The following is a 13,156-nucleotide window of genomic DNA, read 5'->3' on the forward strand; positions in this document are numbered from 1 at the left end:
TCCCATGATAATCAAGCAGTTGTCATTTAGCTCCTTTCAAGACAACAAGGGATTTCATAGAATATTATACTTCAATAGCACTTCATCAAAATTTCATTTACAGTAAATCTAATTATCTCATTTCTTTTTTTTTGAGACGGAGTCTCGCTCTTTCACCCGGGCCGGAATGCAGTGGCGCGATCTCCGCTCACTGCAAGCTCCGCCTCCCGGGTTCACGCCATCCTCCTGCCTCATCCCACCCGAATAGCTGGGACTACAGGATTATCTCATTTCTTACAAAAGTTACCCATGGTGCTGAGAAAACTAGAAACTGGACTTTAGATGATGCCTGGTATTGTTCCTATTTATTTTTAAAACTTGATATTTCTTCAGAGAGTAAACTTTGACTGTTATATTATGACAACACGTCGGGTATCATCAATGTGAATTTTGTTAGATTCATTTTTTTTTTTAGGAATCCCAAGATAAATTGCTCAGTTTTTATGCTTAGTTTAAATTTGAGAGCTTTAATATAAACTTGTACAATTTTGTTTCACTGTATGTTTTGTTATTATTTGGGAGGTGAGGAGAGTTCATTTGCAGTACAATTTTAGCATATTTTATAATATAGTCAGTCAAAAAAAAGCTTCACATGTATATATTTCTTCTTTATTTTAGACTGTAGGTTATGTATTTTAAAACCAATTGTTAGATGTCCTGTTATACAGATTTACTTCTTCCTATTTGGTGACTTTTTGATGCATTAAAAAGAGAAAATTATATAAACCTAATGACTATTGACAAGTGTTCAGAGAGATAAAAAAGATCTATAATTAGCACAATGGAAGGACTTCCAAATCCACACTCTTTTGACGTTTTCTCACCTGAAAAGTATTTATTGCAGTTTTACTGGTTGATTAGTTGTCATTTTTCTTTCAGTTGTGTTTCTATGCAGAAATTGTATGGAACTGATCAGGAATTGCATTACAATTGAAACTGTTTCTAATATTATTCACTAACGGGCAAATCCATTACTTTAGGTCCATTTCATATACAAGGAAATGCAGTTACTCCGAGGACAATTCAGGTAAATAACTACCGCAGCATGGACCCAAGGGTAGCAGTAGAAAGTGGTGCTGCTCTAAGTTTCTCCTCTAGTGGATGCCAAAAGAAAACATTCTTATCACTGTGTACGTGCTAGGCATAATTGTTTTGGTATGTGTTCAGCACAGGCTTAGGCAAAAGTCTTTCTATGTAAATCCAAACAGTAACTGTTGAATTACTCACTTAAACTTACGTGTTTCACAGCACAAGTTGTTAGTGAAAGGTTTCAACTTCTTATTTTAGACATTAAACAGATACCTCAAATGTTTGGGAATTCTTCGTTTACATCTCAGCAATGGAAATATTTAGCATTTTTTTTTTTTTTAGCTAGCCAAGAGTCCCTGTACAGTGAGCAATCTTTTGGGGTCTTATCTTCTCATCACTGAAGAATTTCTATGTGGACACTAAAGTAATATTAAAACCACTCACTCTCACTGGTAATTTACAGAATACAGTTTTAATTAACAGCAATATCGACAACAATAGCAATGATGAAACCTCTGAGGTGAGAGAGAATGTTAATTTTAGCAAAGAGTGTCTTGTCATCTGGACAAGGCTTACCAGTTCCTAGCCTCTAGTTTGTATACACTTATGCAATCATTTTGAATATTTACTCCCTGTATGCTGGTAGAAAAATAAGTGTCAGGACATTACATGTGAAGGAATAATTCAACATTTAAGTTTTTAAGAGTATATTCTTTTCAGATCTTGTTTCCCAAAGTTAAACATTGTGGTAGATTGAGACTTTCATTATTAAATATCTTACAGAAAACAAAGGAAATCGTAACGTCTTATTTACCATCATTAAGAGAAACCTGAAGGCCAATTACTTATTGAGTGGCAGGCAACTCAATTACATTATTGTATAGAATCCTCAGGACTGTATTAAAAAATTATGACAAGGAGTTTACACAGGTCAGCCTATAAAACTACTGCATAATTTCTATCTGTAAATTAAAATAGAAAAGAAATAAGATTGAAGTAAATATGATAATAGTAAATTTCATGTCTAAGTGTGCTAAACTAGCTGGCCTTTCCTATTCTTGAATAAAATTATTCTGGTTGCCATAATGCATCCCGAAGCTTACCTAGATGTGGAGAAATTCAAAGTATTCCAACGTCTGCCCTCATGAATAGATCAAGCCTTGGGGGAAACCAGTGATCTCTTGGCAACAGGACCAGAAGGTACGTAATCTCTTGTTTTGATTATATTTCATCTGCTGAAAAATTGCTTATTTATCTGAGATTTATCTTAGAGATAACTGAAAGTAATTTTGTGACCTTCACATTGTCTGTATTTAAGTTAGATAATTGAAAATTTGGTGAGGATCCCAAAACCTCAAGTACGTATGGAGATTAAGATTTCCAACTCTGAAGAAAAACTGTCAGGTTCAAATCTTGGTCCTGTTCACCTCTGATGACTAACTCTGTGGTTACAAAACCCTCCTGCCTCCCTTTATCCATCTGAAAAAAAAATTGGTATGACTACATAGTTTGGCAAGTGGGAGCTAACGGAGCTACTAGACAACTTACACAGTAAGTCAACACAAAGCACATGCACAATAAGCATAACTAATATTACATTATTTTATTTTGTATGAGGTGGCAACAAATAGTTATCACATGCTTAATTTTAAATAAGCATTAATAGTGGTAGAAATTAAGGAAATTTATATATTAGAGAAAACTCTTAGAAATATGAAGGCTCTATCTAGTTATATTTGTTTCTTATGTATTACATCCTGAATTTTAAATAAAAAGCATTAATAATAGTAGAAATTAAGAAAATACATTTATTAGAGAAGTCTATTAGAAATATCAAGGCTTAATCTAATTATATTTGTTAACTGAACTTGAGACATATGAATATTCACATACTTTAAGATATTTTATCACCTATTTGAAGAGAGACTCTGGCCACTATAAGAACAACTCGCACATAGCAAAAACTAGTGATTGAGTACATTCTAAAGAGTAACATACATTTTGAAAGTGAGCTGTTGTTGGCTGGGCACGGTGGCTCACACCTATAATCCCAGCACTTTGGGAGGCTGAGGCAGGCGGATCACGAGGTCAGGAGATCGAGACCATCCTGGCTAACATGATGAAACCCCGTCTCTACTAAAAAAATTACAAAAAATTAGCCAGGCATGGTGGCAGACGCCTGTAGTCCCAGCTACTCGGGAGGCTGAGGCAGGAGAATGGTGTGAACCCGGAAGGTGGAGCTTGCAGTGAGCTGAGATCTCACCAGTGCACTCCATCCTGGGGGACAGAGCGAGACTCTGTCTCAAAAAAAAAAAAAAATGAGCTGTAGTTATTGAACTTTTTATTATTACTTAATTACAAGAAAAAAACAAAGTAAACAATCAAAAAAATTATAGTGTTGAGAAAATGCCAAGGCTGCTCACCCACTTCTTTAACCATTCTTCAAAAAAGTGAGCTGTTGTTATTGAACTTTTTATTATTACTTAATTACAAGAAAAAACAAAGTAAACAACCAAAAAAATTATAGTGTTGAGAAAATGCCAAGGCTGTTCACCCACTTCTTTAACCATTCTTCAAATTTACCATATATATATTTTTTTGACTAAGTGAGATAAATCACATTGAAATGCATGAAATAATGTCTGGCATCCAGTAGATGCTCAGTGACATTTGTCCCCTTTAATGGTTTCAACTGGCTAGGATTTCCCATGAAGAACAGTAGCATTTTGGTATCACTAGGCTAATGTCCATTTTCTGTGTTGGAGAGTAGAGAAACCCCTTGGGTGATAGCTTATTTTACCTACTACGGAATTTTTACAGAACAAAGTTAAGGGTCATCTGCTGTGTGGATTCCCACTGGTTATGTGAGACGTGGCAGAACATAATGGTAAGAAGAACGATTCAGGAGCTGAACCATCTGGGTTCTTCAGGCTGTATCATCTACTGCCTATGAGAGGCTTAGCCAGTTAGTTACCTTTGTGAGCTTCCTCTGGTGAGGATCAGAAGAGTTAATACATAAGGCACCAATTATAATACTAACCCTGGGATGTAAAAAGGCTCAATTATTATTACTGGTTACCGTTATTATTAAGAGTGTTAATAATAATTACTACAGCAATCTTTTCTAGATAAGGGAAAGTGAAGCAACTAATTAACCCTCAATGAAAAAAAGGTTTTTTTCACTGCTAAAGACTATTAACTCTGACATGAGCTTTAGAATAGTTTTGCTTTCTCTCTCTTTGCCTGTATTTTCTTTATTTTTTATTCTAATGTTTTCGATTTACCCAAGGATTTTGGTGCTAGATTGTGGTTCTGGTAGGCTGATCAAAGTTCATACCACAGGCAGTTAATTTTACCCAGATGACTCCTGGTTTCTTTCTTTTTTAAATAAATCATATCCACTGCCGAGGTTGATATGAGGACTTCTCTCCATTGGCAAGTAGCATTGTAGCCACAATCTCTTATTAAGGCTTGAAACAAAATGGCGATTACTAGTGTTTATGGCCAAATTTTGTTCATGCCTGCCCACTGAATTTGTTTGGATACCAGGAAATTATGGACTGTGTGATTTGAATTAGGGTAAGAGATTAAACCCTGGGAGCCATTCTTTAGCAAAGACTGTGCTGTTAAAAAAAATGGAAAATATCTTTTTAACCAAGTCAGTGAAATTAGCTTAGTCATGAGGATTGCAAGTGAGCTTTCTGAACTTGAGATGTAAACACAGTGCCAAAAAGTTTCATCAGGAGACTGGGGAGAGATGCTGATTCTTATTACGTGAGAGATTTGTAATGCTAACTTAATCTTCTGACTGAACCCCTTAATTTCCCATTTTTAACTATTCTAGATGCTTGTCTCAGGAAATGGAAGAAGTCTCTTCAATAATGTTACCAGAGACATGTCATGTCATTTCTATCTTCTCAATACAACTACTTAGTTCCTTTTTTCTTTCATTTTTGCATAATTTCCATAGCAACATGTACATGGTGACTACATTACATCAATCAGCACCTCCACTCCTGGTCCCAGTTTTTTCTTTGCTAATCCTCACTGCTGACTTTTGTTGTGGTTTCATTATCATTTCACAAGGTAACTACTGTCACCTTGGAAATGAAGTGCATGGTCAAAGCCCTTTAATACACAAAATATGTAAAATCTCCTCTTATGCATATTATACATGAAAGAAGGATAAGACCATCAGTTAGTTGTGTCTCCTCTGTAGAAATAGCCAGAGTATCAGGACAGCTGCATCGTCTTTCACAGAAGTAGGAGAGCAGATGCTGAGGCAGGACACAATAGTTCTTCAGCCAGTGTTGCCTCCACTTGCATCCTAGAGCACTTGTTGAACTCTCTCTTAGGTAAATGGTAATATTTTCTGAAGGCACTAAGGGAATTTTTACCATGAGGGTAAATACCAATTAGCTATTATCTCCTTTTAGTAGGAGTGTAGCACAAAGAACTTCTGATTGACTGCTTTTCAGGGGCAGGGATAATTTGTTTGTTTGCTTGTTTATGTATTTATTTATGATTTTAGTCAGATTGCATTCTAAGACCTCAGCAAGATTTCAACGAACATTTTCCTATTTTTTCTTTTTCTTTCTTTCTTTTTTTTTTTGAGACAGAGTCTGGCTCTGTTGCCCAGGCTGGAGTGCAGTGGTGCGACTTCGGCTCACTGCAAGCTCCACCTCCCAGGTTCACGCCATTCTCCTGCCTCAGCCTCCCGAGTAGCTGGGACTACAGGTGCCCACCACCACGCCTGGCTAATTTTTTGTATTTTTTTTTTTTTTAAGTAGAGATGGGGTTTCACCTTGTTGGCCAGGATGGTCTCAATCTCCTGACCTTGTGATCTGCCCACCTCGGCCTCCCAAACATTTTCCTATTTAAGCCTTGCCACTGAAAATGTTCTGTCTTTAAGTCCCACATAACAACTGCAGCCTGTAACATCTTGTTGACTGGCTTGACAGAGGATGGCCAATTTTTGTGTTTAGGCTCAGATGTGCAGTGCTGGGTTCTCAAATTGTGTCCTAGCCTGGGACAGTGTGGCTTTAATAACATCCTCATTATCCTTCCTTTATATAAAAAACCTTATATCTGTATGCAAAGCCACGGACTCTTAAGAATTTGAGTGCATCATACATGCTACAGGCAGCAGAAGATACATGAAGGATGTGCTTTCAGGCCAATCCCTGCCTAGTGTAGGCCCAGGTGGTATAATGCCTCATAACAGACCCCATTCCCTGGGCAAAGACATTGTGAATGGTGGGATTAGTATCCTCCTGTGACATGTGACATCCTCCTGTGACCTACTCACTATGATTTGGATGGTTCCCCTCAAGTTTGGGCTACAGTGTCAGTGAGTGGACTAACTCAGGACAATTCCAGTTCTTTCTATGTACCTTCCTTTCATCATGAGGGGTATGAAGAAAACATTAGATCATGTTGGATGCTGTTTGTCTGTTGGTTGGTTGGTTGGTTGGGTTTAACAATAAGAGCACATATCTAGTCTTCTAGTTTTGTAAGGCTGCCATAATAATTTACATCCAAGCTGGTGACTTAAAACAACAGATATTTATTCTCTCACAGTTGTAGAAACCAGAAGTTTGGAATCAAAGTGTCAGAGGACCGTGTTCCTTCCAAAAGCCCTAGGGAAAAATGTTAATTCTTCCTTGCCTCTTCCAGCTTTTGGTGGCCCCAGGCATTGCTTGGCTGATGGCAGCATAACTCCAGTCTCTACTTTTGTCTTCATATGTCATTATTCCCTATGTTTCTTTGTATTCTCCTTTTCTGTCTCTTATAAGGACACTCATTGGTGGATTTCATGCTTATCTCAATCCAGCATGACCTCAAATTGAGATGCTAACCTTAATTACATCTACAAAGATTCTTATGCCAAATAAAGTTACATTCTGAGATTCCAGTTGAACATATCTTTGGAGATCCACTGTTGAACCTACTATGCCCAAAAACTCAGGCCTGTCCCAAGGGCAGATTTAAAAACAAAGAGAAATTCATTTTGCTTTCTGATTTTGAGATTGTTCCTCTTACCCCTACTCCATTTTCAACACCTGAACTTTATCAAGAAAACTCAAAGACAAAATGTGGCCAAGGTTGGCAATAAATACATTTTTGCCAATAATCTGATGGGAAACGTATGTTACTTCTTGTAAATCAAAATAAATTGGATCTGCTGGCAATCTGGTTAACCTGCAATTTAGATTATGACAATGGTGTTCTTATTTTATGCATTTTCACATGCTCCAAATCTCCTTCTGTATCTCTTTCTAAAATTTTGCTGAGAGTCCATCTTTTCTGACCAAAGGTGATTTCATTCTCCACTAAAGTAGTTATTAAAAATATCTTCTGGTAGATAAGGAAAAAGTGGCTCATGTATACCACTGGAATTCTACACAGCCATAAAAAAGAACCAAATTAGGTTATTTGCAGCAAAATGGATGCATATGGAGGCCATCATCCCAAGCAAGATAACATGGAAACAGAACCAAATACTGCATGTTCTCACTTATAAGCAGGAGCTAACTATTGTGTATTCATGGTCATAATGGTGGAAAGGATAGTCACTGGGGACTACTAGAGGATGGAAAGAGGGTGAGAGGCAAGGGCCAAAAAACTATTTTTTGGATCTTATGCCCACTACCTCGGTGAAAGATTTATTCATACTCTAAACCTCAACATCACTCAATATACCTTTGCAGCTAACCTGCATGCATACCCCCAATTCTAAAATAAAAGTTGAAAAAGAAAAGCTTAGAAAAGAATTGAAGGAAATACAAAAATAAGTTACCACGACTATCTCTTGATGGTGAGTATGGGTAATTTTTGTTGGTTTATATTGACCCCCTATTTAGCAAAATTCCTGAAATGATCACATTAATGGGAAAATATAGTTTTCAGTTCCTAGAAAGGTTTGCTTGGTTTATGTTTAAAAACAAATGATTCAACAGCTCTTTTCACAGACTTGATGGTGATTTGGGAGAAAATCCAGAAATTGGTGACCTATCATGAGTTCATAATTAGGCCCATTATTTCTGATAAAACATTTCAGTAGCATTAAAATGCTAAGCTGAACTAAGATGTTCATGAAATGTATTCAAATAAACAAACCCAATTTAAAGATGATTGTATAAAAATATCTTACTTGATAATATAAATGCAAAGTTTGTGAATGTTTATTTATAGTTCCTGTAATTTGGGGAAATTAAAGTCACTTGGGAACAATATTTACTTCACTAGCAACCAAAGGAGTACAATTGAAAAATAATGACTTGAAAATAAAATAAAAGTAAAAAAGGACTTCATTTCTTTTCACACAGTCTGAAAGAGTGAGTGCACAAGCTTTTCTCTGCCCAACTCCTCTTTGTCCACAAGGAATTTTTAGAATTCCTCTGTGTCTGTCTTATAATTTCATTCCTTGCTCATATAAGCAAGTTGGTTCAGAAACCCTAAGACTGTTATACCATCAGTTGGGTTAGTTTAAAATAACCCCTATGAGCAGTTCAACACTGAATTGGCAATGCTTTGGAAAGCAGAGACCCTGTCAGCTAACCAGCCATCCTTTAAAATCAATTCATATTTTCACAGTCCCTGGGGATTGTTTCACAGGGCTAAAATTTCGCTGTTGGAACAGGGTTGCTTGAAGATAACAGGGACACTTGAAGGTAAGGATGTCAATATTTTGCTGTTTCTGAATGTCATTCATTCAGAGATGGCTTAAGACATTTGCAATTCCTTCAAAGATGGCATAAGAAATTTGGATTTTCAAACTTTAGTTTTCTCATCTTAGAGTTTGAGGTAATTTTATTTGTCAGCTGCCAGAAAATAAAAAGAACACATAAGGTAGCAGACTAATATCTACATTGACCTATTGTAGAGCCAGAAGGACCCATTTATTTAGCAAGAGACTTCTTTACTGTGTCTAGTTCAGGTTCCCGGAAAGACGGGACAATTCGTAGTAACACTCATTCCTTCTGCTAAGGGTCATGAGATAGGTTTAGACATATGGTCCCATTTTGATGATGTTTTAAACTTTGTTTATTTTACATACCCTGTGATAGAGCCAATCAATGTAGGGGCCTAAACGTCGGTATAGCCTGTAATTTTGACAGATGCCCAGATTGTGGTATTGACAAATAGGACAGATGTCCCGAGGGGCACATGTGTAGAAATAGATGACATTTCACAGAGAATTTACTAATTCAATATAGTGCTGAAACAACATGTGGTAGTAGTTGAACCCATATATAGAATACATTTGGGGAAATTTTTCTCACATATTTGACGTGGTGCCCAGAACTATATGATGTGAAGAGTAATTGTGTGTTTTGTATGGGAACACATTAGTAAAACCTCATGCAAATCAAAATCGATCCAGATGAAAAATAATTAATAACGGTGTTTACAAACTCAAATAATACCTGCACAAGGCAATGGCATAAACAAAGTTTACAATGCCTCCAGATGGCAATATTTGAAAGATGATTTCGAGTTTTACACACAAATCGAGAATTTATTCATATAACATATGGAGCTAACTAAAATCCATATAATTCAAATTAGCTTACATTGTAACTAAATGGAATGGAAAAGGAGTTCCTGTTCATTTTACCACTTTCAGAATAGAAAATTCTGGATCTGGTGAAAATTGATAATTTTCCTTCTGTTTTAATTCAAGGTATAGACTCGTGTCTAAAGACATGGTTAACTGTTTAAGGAGAATAGAAGATGAAGGGTTAAATGACAAGCAAGTTTTCAAAGTCTGATATCAACTAATTTTTAGGCAAGGAAGATTTAAAAATTTCACTGTGATTTGAGTGAGAGGCCCCTTACTTTTTATATCACATTGTAAGTTTAAAGAAGAAGAGAATAAAAACATCATGGCTAAATCACCTGAAATGACTTCAAATTTTCTACAAATGATAAACATATCCAATGTGATAATTATAATTCAAGGCCCATTTTAATCTGACCCTAAATTTTCTTTCCCATTCTAATAATCAATAAGCTAATCAATAAGCTCATAACATCCTACAGATTCTGCACACACACATGCACACACACACAGAGAAACACAGTCACTTCTTCAAACACATTGCTTTTTCATTTTTCTTCGCCTTTCATCAATTTATTTATTAGAGTGCCCACCTCCAAGGTAAGAGGGTTATTGAGATAATTTTATAAATGTCATGGGGCTTGCCCTCATAAAGTCTATATTCCAGAAAGGAAGTTGAGAAGAAACAACCAATGGTTCAATTACTTATTAAAATTAGTTTTGATCATTATCTCTCTATCCACTGTTAATCTACTTATAATCTTCTTTGCTCTTTACCATGTTTAATGAACTCTTAGACTTTTCTTTTAACTTTTATTTTAAGTTCACGAGTACAAGTGCAGGTTTGATACATTGGTAAATTTGTGTCTTGGGGGTTTATTGTACAGATTATTTCATCACCCTGGTATTAAGCCTAATACCCATTAGTTATTTTTCCTGATCCTCTCCCTCTACCCTCTAGCCTGTAAAAAGCCCCATGGATGTTGTTACCCTCTGTGTCCATATGTGCTCATCATTTAGCTCCCCCTTATAAGTGAGAACATGTGGTATTTGGTTTTCTGTCTCTACATTAGTTGGCTAAGGATAATGGCCTCCAGCTCCATAATGTCCCTAAAAAGGACATGATCTCATTCTTTTTACGGCTGCATAGTATTCCAGGATGAATATGTACCATATTTTCTTTATCCAGTCTATCACTGATGGGCATTTAGATTGATTCCATGTCTTTGCTTTGTGAATAGTACTGCAATGAAGATATGCATGCAGGTGTCTTTATAATAGAGTAATTTATATTCCTTTGGGTATTGATAAGGTTTGGCTGTTACCCCACCCAAATCTCATCTTGAATTATAGCTCCCGTAATTCCCATGTGTCATGAGAGGGACCCAGTGGGAGACAATTGAATCATGGGGGCAGGTCTTTCCCATGCTGTTCTCCTGATAGTGAATAGATCTCATGAGATCCGATGGTTTTATAAATGGGAGTTGCCCTGCACAAGTTAACAAGTTCTCTCTTGCCTGCCTCCATGTAAGATGTGACTTTGATCCTCATTCTCTTTCTGCCATGATTGTGAGGCCTCCCCAGCCATGTGGAACTGTGAGTCCATTAAACCTCTTTTCTTTATAATTTACCCAGTCTCAGATACATCTTTATTAACAGCATAAGAACAGACTAGTACAGGTAATGGGATTACTGGGTTAAGTGGTATTCCTTTCTTTAGGTCTTTGAAGAATCACCACCCTGTCTTCCACAATGGATGAACTAATTTACACTCCCACCAACTGTGTATAAGCATCCCTTTTTCTCTACAACCTTGCCAGCATCTTTCATTTTTTTATTTTTGATAATAGCCATTCTGACTGGTGTTAGTATCTCATTGTGGTTTTGATTTGCATTTCTCAGAGTCTAAAATCTAGAATTAAAACTTTTAACTTGGTGAACCTATGTTGAATGACTACAGAGAACCTAGATAAGCAATATTCGTTTGCATTTTATCCAAAACAGGTGGCAAGAAGAAAAGTTTAAGAATTTCAAGTGGCTTGATTGGACTCTTCTTCATGGTCGCTGAGTCAAGGACCTTCTCTTCTAGTGAATTTAAGGGTTTTGTGGAACACTAGTCTTTCTTTATGAACTCTGTCCTCTTTTCTCATACAATTTATCTTTTCCACATATGGGTGGAATAAAACTGCAGAAAATATAATGAAATGGATAACCATATATATTTTAAAATAGAAATTTTTGAGTATTGACATTCAAGGTTTTAATTCTAGATTTAAAAATACATTTTATTTACACACTCATCAGTTAATGGATGCTTGAATTATTTTCACTTTTGGTCTATTATGAATAATGCTACTATGAACATTAATGTATAAGTATTTGTGTGAACAAATAGAACAGACATGGTCAGTTCTCTTGGGTATATTCCTACAAGTAGAATTTCTGGGTCATATGGCAGCTCTATGTTTGATTTTATGCAGAATTTCTAAACTGTTTTTCAAAGAAACTGTTTTACATTCTGAGAAGCAATGTATGAGAGTTCTAATTCTTTTACATCCTCAACAACACTTGTTATTATCTGTCTTTTTTATTATAGTTATTCTGGTATTTGTGAAGTTTCATCTCATTACGATTGTGATTTGCATTTCCCTAATGGCTAATAACAGTCAGCATATTTTCATGTGCCTATTGGCTATTTGTATATCTTCCTTGGCATAAAGTCTTTCAAATTACTTGCTCATTTTTTAATTGAGTTATTTGTCTTTTGATTTTTTAGTTGCAACAGTTCTTTATATATTATGCATAAGTCCTTATCAGACATACAATGTGAAAATATTTTGGTTCCTGCTATACATTGGTTTTCCCCTTTATAAGTGGTGTATTTTGTAGATCAAAAGCCTTTAATTTTAATGAAGTCCAATTTAACAATATTTTTCTCATGTTGCTTGTGTTTTAAGTGTCATATTTTTTGTTAAGTGTCATAGGTTTTTTAATATGAATGAGTGTTGGATTTTCTCCAAAGATTTTTCTACAACTATTGTCATGACAATCCTTTTTGATCCTTTATTTTATTAATATACATATTTTATTAATTGATTTTCCATTGTTGAAGCATATTTGTGTATCTGGGATAAATCCTACTTGGTCATGTTGTGTAATCCTATTTAAAGTTATTGGGTTTATTTTGCTAGTATTTGATTGAGGATTTTTTTCTTTGCTTTGTATTTATAAGGAATATCAGAGTTTTTTCAATATTTATTTTAGATTCATGGGGCATATGTGCTGCTTTGTTACTTGGATATATTGTCTGATGCTAAGGTTTGGGGTATAAGTGATCCCATTTACCAAGGTACTAAACATAGTACACAAAAGCAGGTTTTTCAGCCCTTGCCTCTACTCCTCCTTCACTCCACCTGCTAGCTGTTCCCAGTGTCTATTGTTGCCATCTGTATGTTTATGAGTACCTAATATTTAGCTCCAATTTATAATTGAGAAAAGACTGTATTTAGTTTTCTGTTACTGCAT

The 13,156-nt window shown here is 35.7% G+C and overlaps 1 long non-coding RNA gene across 1 annotated transcript; it reads left to right on the plus strand.

Moving 5' to 3' along the window:
• Positions 1 to 238: 238 nt before the first annotated feature.
• Positions 239 to 12,561, plus strand: LOC134757863 (uncharacterized). The gene is made up of 4 exons (XR_010132408.1): positions 239 to 331; positions 1,020 to 1,066; positions 2,167 to 2,268; positions 11,636 to 12,561. It is a non-coding gene; the product is annotated as an uncharacterized lncRNA (long non-coding RNA).
• The last annotated feature ends 595 nt before the right edge of the window (positions 12,562 to 13,156 follow it).

The sequence above is a fragment of the Gorilla gorilla genome, chromosome 22, assembly GCF_029281585.2.
Source record: "Gorilla gorilla gorilla isolate KB3781 chromosome 22, NHGRI_mGorGor1-v2.1_pri, whole genome shotgun sequence".
Classification (NCBI taxonomy): domain Eukaryota; kingdom Metazoa; phylum Chordata; class Mammalia; order Primates; family Hominidae; genus Gorilla; species Gorilla gorilla.